This window comes from Polypterus senegalus, chromosome 11 (genome assembly GCF_016835505.1).
Source record: "Polypterus senegalus isolate Bchr_013 chromosome 11, ASM1683550v1, whole genome shotgun sequence".
NCBI classification, from domain to species: domain Eukaryota; kingdom Metazoa; phylum Chordata; class Cladistia; order Polypteriformes; family Polypteridae; genus Polypterus; species Polypterus senegalus.
In genome coordinates this window covers 67123337-67131188 of record NC_053164.1, presented here as the reverse complement: position 1 = coordinate 67131188, position 7852 = coordinate 67123337, and the positions used below count along the sequence as shown (strand labels likewise).

General features: G+C 35.4%; 1 long non-coding RNA gene across 1 annotated transcript; it reads left to right on the top strand.

Annotated features, from left to right (window-relative positions):
* Nucleotides 1–990: 990 nt before the first annotated feature.
* On the top strand, nucleotides 991–5617 carry LOC120539119. Its single transcript, XR_005635557.1, has 2 exons — nucleotides 991–1056; nucleotides 5296–5617. It is a non-coding gene; the product is annotated as an uncharacterized LOC120539119 (long non-coding RNA).
* Nucleotides 5618–7852: the final 2235 nt, after the last annotated feature.

Sequence of the window (7852 nt, the reverse complement as noted above, 5' to 3'; positions counted from 1 at the left end):
AATATTTATGTATATATAGTCATGAATGTGTGTACACGTTTATTTAGCCTTTTTATTCCTGGCATGATTAGCTTGTACCTTAAAAAGAAGAAAAAAACATTATTTTGGTGCATATCAACCATTTTATTAATTAACTAGGATATATTAAGAAGTAAAATGTGTATATTTATCATGATTGTGCATTACGATGTCATTCAATTATAACCCCAATAAAAAAAATGCAAAAGGTAAATGGACTTCTAGGTTTCTTTACAAATTTTACAACAGTTGCCACTCGTTGCGATAAGACGCGTGTACTAACACCCGGGGCCTAGTTGGAACATTCTAGATGTACCCTATTACATAAAATGAAATAATAAAATTCATTGGAAAATACGTTTCACCGTCTGTCTATAACTGATAACGGTGGAACATTCCAGAGGTATTACATAAAATAAATGATGCAATTTAATTGTAGCATCTGTTTTACAGTTATATTTTACCGTGTGTCCATAAACGATAATGTTTAATTATGTCATGTTAGATGGTTATCTGTCTATTATATATATAATCGACTTGGACGGAATTACACATTAAAATATTTCCTGGAGCGTTATGGCTCGCTTCTTGGATTCGGATGAATTTGATGCACACTTTTCAGATCGACATAGAATTACTACCGAAACGCCCGGTAAGAGTTATATATATATATATATATATATATATATATATATATATATATATATATATATATATATATATATATATATATATATATGTAATTAGTGAGAAAAAAAAAAAAATAATAATAATTTCATTGATTTACTCCCTAATGGCTATAAGGATGTTTGTATGTACAATGTTAAATTTTTAAAATACAACCACTACCTTATTATTATTATTATTATTATTATTATTATTATTATTAACATTATTATTTAACAATGATTTTCAGCATGTGAGAAATTGTTTGAATCTCGATTAACGATGGCCTCACCGAGAAAGAGCACCAAAAGTCAACAAGACGCATTTCAACTACCCTAATAGGAACTGTGACGACGCCTCGGCAGACTACAGGTATGAAAATAAAAAGAAAAAACGTTTGATGTTTAACGAATTATTTAGTTATTAGTACCAATATGGCTGCTCTATTTTGTATGTTTGCATTCACATAACAAGTAAAAGCGGGCTGTAATCTGTAAACCCAGTTGTCCATGCATAGCGCTTACAGAACCCTAGTGTTAGCCATGTGCATCGCATTGGCGAGTGCCCCAAGGCTTGCCAATGTGTGCAAACCGGTGATAAGATTTTGGCGGACAACACCCTAACGTGCCCGCGTTGACCCCTTGCTTGTCTCTCACAAAGCCCACCGATAAGAGCTTTCCACCCCAAAGGCCTCAGAAATAGCGACACACGCCCAACCTTTTTTCTAACCCATTTGACCATTTCTGAGGCCTTTGGGGATCGGCGTGTTTAATTAATGGATTATGTAATATTATTTATATGATATAGCTATTAAGATTGTAGTTAATTTAATTTTTTTCAGATATTGGGCAATCAGTTGGTAGCATTTCCAAAGGAAAGAAAACAGAGAAAGCAACAGTGAAGTCTGGGAAGCAAACCATTCATTCACATGATAAAGTTGATAACCCTGTGTATCATTTAATCGAGAAATGGTTGATGTGTGCTATAAGAATTATTAATTCATTTAGCAACAGACATAAAGGTGTACAGTTTTTATCAAACTTTATCGAGGAGATATTATGTCCTCATAGTGATATTTTAAAAAAATATCTTCTGACGTCTATTTGGGCCATTTATGACTCTGACCACATTCCAGCACAGGAACTTGAAACAGCTTTCCAAAGATTGTATAGGCTGGAAAGCTTGATCTTAAAAGATTGTACAAGTCTGGGTGCCGGTTCAGGTACAAAATCTATATGACTAAGGCATTATAAAATGAAACCTCATAACACGCTTTTAAATACGATCAGAAAGATTAAAAAGAAATACAAACTTTTGGCCGATAAGCGGAAAAGGCGACTGCAGTGTTGCCGTAGACCCAGATTCTTCTTCTCTTAATGCACATGTTGAAATTGTAAGGGAATCTGAAAGACGGATGAAAAGATTTAGGGCTACAGAGCATAACTATGAATTCCGTTTTATCAATTTGGATAGAATTAAGTCATATACGCATGCCATAAACATTGTACATCAAGGTATTCAGGATATTTTAGACACATTATCCCCGAATATTGCCCATGTGATTTTGTTCAATTGCGACTTATTTCTCCGAGTTTGCAAAACAATCTTTATTCTCAAAAAAGAATCTAGACAGCTTTGACGCCAGAAGCTTTTAAATTATGTGTCTCAGATGCTGCAAAGTAATCTGAGATAATTACAGATTCCTCTCTGCGGTTGTAACCATTGTGAAAAACATGCAAGGTGGAGCAAGACTTAGAATCAACACATTGCTCTTCAGTAAAATTATTAATACTAAACGACGTCTATTAGTGGATTTCTCACACCGGGGTAATTTATGTTTTGCAGGCGCTGTCATCCGCTTACTCAGCCAGAAAGACAGACCGGATAGTGACATTCTGCAAAAAGCTAGACAAATGCATATGCAATTGGGGTTTTCGGAAGATAAGAAAATATCATTATCAGATGTAGAAAAATTTGAGCGTCTATTAAATGTTTCTATAAAGGTGCTATACATGCATGAGAGTGCATGGAAATACTTCACAACGGGTCCTACGCCGACCGATAATAAAGTGATTTTTCTTCTGTTACACAGCGATCACTTTTTTGGGATTTTAGATGTGAAGAAATTTATCGGGGCTAATTATTTTTGTGAAATTTGTCATGCCACATATTCTCACAAAGATCGCCATGTTTGTGCCAATACTTGCAGGGCCTGCCTAGATGCTTCTTGCATTGAAGTAACAGGCTGCTTAATTAGATGTCCGATATGCAAAATCATCTGTCAATCAAACGACTGCCTCGGTAAACACCAAAATAAACAAACGTGCGAGCGGAAAGAATATTGTGTTAGTTGTCAGTGTTACACAGCCCTTACCCACGTTTGCAAACCGAGGTTATGTCCAAATTGTAAAGAAGCTATCACCAGCTGCGACAGTCACTTATGTTATATGCAACCGTTATTAAAGACTCCGGTATCAAAAAAATATATATTTTATGATTTTGAATGCAAGCAAGAAAACGGAATCCATGAACCGAATTACATATATGCATTACACATGAATGGTAACAGAAGCTGGGAGTTTGCCGGAAACGATTGTGTTGAAAGATTTATCTCTACGTTTATAGATAAAAAGTTTAAGAATTACACTTTTATTGCACACAACGCAAAATCCTATGACAGTTATTTTGTAATTAGTCAATTAATAAAAGAAAAAATGAAAATGGATTTGTTAACGATCGGTGGAAAAATCATGTCGATATCAGTGAAAGTTTTAAACATCAGATTCATAGACTCTTTGAACTTTCTAGCATCAAAATTGTGTAAATTACCGCAGGCTTTGGGTTTTAAAGGGTCGAAAGGTTATTTTCCTCATTTTTTTAACACTGCAGAAAACCAAAATTATGTCGGGCCTAGACCGGCTGTAGAATTTTATGGTGTAGAAAGTATGATGCCAGACAAGAGAAAAGATTTTCTTTTATGATATTCTAAACACAAGAATGACGTATTTGATTTTCAAAAGGAATTAAAATGTACTGCTGTTTAGATGTTGAAATTCTAAGGTCGGCGTGTATCTTGTTCAGGCAAGAGGTTATGGAGATCACCAAAACGACACGTATTGATTTAAACGAGCAGTTTCAGGCCAAATACAACATATTATCTATTGATCCTTTTCAATATGTTACTCTAGCGAGCGTCTGTATGGCAATGTTTAGACTTAAATTTTTGCGTGAGCAAACCATAGCTTTGCCTTTACAAGACAGTTATCACCGAAAACAAAAGAGGTACTCTACTCCATCCATTCAATGGCTCATGTATATAGAGGCCGAAGATAAAATAGATATTCGGCATGCGTTAAAACCTGGAGGTGAAATGCGTATTGGAAAATATTATCTAGAAGGGTATGCAGAAAATAATGGTATAAAGATGGCTTTTGAATTTAACGGATGCTTTTACCATGGTTGTAATATCTGTTACAGTGAAAAATCATGGAATAGTGTTACAAACACGACATTCGGTTGGCTTTATTCTAAAACTATGGAAAAAGTTAACTACTTAAAAATGCAGGGGTTTCAGGTGCATCAAATCTGGGAACATAATTGGCGGCGTCTGGTTCGTGAAAACATCCGTGTGCAGAATTTTCTGAAAACAGCACGTCTGCCTCAGATTTTGAATCCCAGGAATCTCTCTTCGGCGGTAGAACAAATGCATCACGCTTATACTACAAGGTGGGCGCTGGTGAAAAATCCATTACTATGATTTTACGAGTTTATATCCTTATGTGAATAAAACCAAAAGATATCCAATCGGTCATCCAAAAATTATTTATAAGGATTTTGAACCATTAGAAACGTATTTCGGATTAGCCTGGGTTAGGTGTACCCACCCAGAAATCTTCTATTCCCTGTTTTGCCATGCAAAATAAACAAAAAGCTGTACTTTACACTTTGCCAAACTTGTGCTGTAACTCAACAACAGACACCCTGCACACACACTCACGAGGAGAGAGCGCTTACCGGTTGCTGGACAACACCGGAATTGCTTGCAGCCATTCAGCAGGGATACAAAATTGAAAGCATATATGAGATATGGCATTTTGAGCAAAGTTCTACTGAACTTTTCTCAGAGTATATTAATGCCCATTTAAAAGCTAAGCAAGAATCTTCGGGTTATCCTGAGAGCTGCCTAAACACAGAACAGCGTACACAGTATGTATCCATGTTTTATGAAAAGGAAGGTGTACAATTAAGCGAGCACCTTATTAAAAAAAATCCGGCCAGAAGACAAATTGCAAAACTTTTTAAATTCCTTATGGGGTAAGTTTGCACAAAGACCTAATTTGCCACATACATCTTTAGTTACGGATCCAGAACAACTGTTTGAATTATTGTTTGCCCCAAATTATGAGGTATCTACTTGTGATTTTATTGATGATGAATGTGCCTGTGTGACTTGGACATACGATAAAGATCGTTACAGCACACCGGCCAATGTAAACATTTTATTGCTAGTTTTACTACAGCTTATGCAAGATTAGAATTGTATAATCTTTTAAACAAACTGAACGAAAGAATACTATACTATGACACGGATTCAATTCTTTATATTTCCAGAGCAAACGAATGGGACCCAGAAATTGGATGCTATTTAGGAGAATTGACGAGCGAGGTACCAGCGAATGAATACATCACTGAATTTATAAGCACGGGTCCAAAAGTTATGGTTATAAGCTATCCAACGGTGAAACCTGTCTAAAAGTTAAAGGTATAACATTAAATGTTAAGAACTGTGAAAAGGTTAATTTTCAAAGCTTAAAAGAACTGCTATTTGACTATGCAGAAAATAAAAAACTGTCTTCAGAACATAAAAATATCAAAGTTGAAGATTTTGGTATTGTCCGGGTAAAACGCAGCTGGCATATAGAAACCAGAAAAAAGAAAAAGTTGTATATGACAAGCGCGTATTAACAAAAATTTCACCTCATTACCTTTTGGCTATTGATTCTGAGATAAATACATAATTAGTAATGGACGCTCGTTTACAACACCCATTTTCCTGTATCTTAAGTGGGCCGAGTAACTTCGGAAAATCTTATTTTGTGAAAACATTACTAGAATCGGGGACTAAAATGATGTCTCACCAACCACAAAATATCCTGTATTGTTATTCCGTTTGGCAACCTCTCTATACAGAATTGATGAAAAAATTCAGACATATAAATTTTATAGAAGGTCTCCTGACTCCCTAAATGATGATGTGTTGTTGCCCCGTGATAAAATAAACTTAGTTGTCGTGGATGATCTCATGCAATCGGCCTGTAAAAGTAATGAGTTGGAATTGGCATTCACAAAGTATGTTCATCATAGAAATCTGAGCGTAATCTATATTGTTCAGAATCTTTTTTGCCAGGGAAAACAGAACCGAACAATTACTTTAAATGCTAAATACATTGTTTTGTTTAAGAATCCGAGAGACAGACAACAAATATCAATATTGGCCGTCAAATGTACCCCACAAGGTGGCGCTACTTTCTCGAAGCTTATGAGGATGCCACTAAGTCAGCCTTTGGGTTCCTACTGGTCGATTTAAATACTAATACTCCAGATGACTTTCGTCTCAGAGCATCCATATACCCATCGCAGCGCCAGTTATGGAGGAATATTTCGGACAAAATGAAATAAATAAATAAATGCGTAAATAAATAAAAGTACTGTGAAATGTGAGCATAAATAAATAAATGTGTCATGAAATGAGAGCCTTAATAAATAAATATGTCATGAAATGAGAGCATAAATAAATAAATGTGTCACGAAATATGTTTTCGTTGCTTATTTATTTATTTCATTTTATCCGTAACGTTCCTGCAAACCGTCATGAAATACGGCTTGAAATAAAACTGTCACTTTCACTCGTCAAAGTTGAGAGGGTGGGCTCTAACACGCCCTCTATTTACTGATTGGTGAATCGATAGCACAAAATTAATTAGAAAAATGCTTACTACTGCCGATGAAATGGATTCTGCTAAAGATACGTATTTTAGAGAGAGTTGAAGATTTATCGGAAGAAATTACAATGTTGGCGGCCCTTTTAGACTCCGATATAGATGAAACTGTTTTGAAATTATCGAAGAACAGGTGGAACGGACTCGACTACACTCCAGTTCAGGTGACGTAGTACCCTGCTCTGGACGTCCATCATTTGACATTCCAGCTGAGTCAATAGAACACCTTCTGTTATGCGGTTTAAAAGTACAACAGATTGCAGATTGTAATTTCTTCCGATAAATCTTCAATTCTCTCTCTGAAATACGTAATATCTTCGGCAGAATCCATTTCATCGGCAGTAGTAAGCATTTTTCTAATTAATTCTTGTGCTATCGATTCACCAATCAGTAACTAGAGGGCGTGTTAGAGCCCACCCTCTCAACTTTGACGAGTGAAAGTGACAGTTTTATTTCAAGCCGTATTTCATGACGGTTTGCAGGAACGTTACGGACAAAATGAAATAAATAAATAAGCAACGAAAACATATTTCGTGACACATTTATTTATTTATGCTCTCATTTCATGACATATTTATTTATTAAGGCTCTCATTTCATGACACATTTATTTATTTATGCTCACATTTCACAGTACTTTTATTTATTTACGCATTTATTTATTTATTTCATTTTGTCCGAAATATTCCTCCATACCCAGTAGCTTACGTGTTTAAAAGCCCAAGGGCAAAAATGTGATTTTAGTGGCCCCGACGTCATTTGGTAAAAGACGTCATCCTGATCAACATGTCGTCCAGGATTAAACGAAATTTACAGCTCATGCGATTGCTTATAAAGGCAAAACCAAAACAGAGAAAGTCCATTTTGTGTGCAGCTTCTGACGATTTAATTCTGGCTATTTGTGAAATTGCACTCAATGCAATTAAGGGTAGCTTACCTTTAAATTCCAGACAGATTGGCATTCTTAAAAAAACGCATTGTTATAAAAATCTGAGCAATAAAAAAGTTACTATTAAACGAAAGAAACGTATTATAAATCAGTCTGGTGGATTTATCGGTCAACTATTCGGCATAGCAATCCCTTTACTCACCGGTCTAATTTCGAATCGGTAAATGGAGTACACTGAGAAAATGTATCTTGTACCAGAACAGCAACTGGGGCAAGTCCAA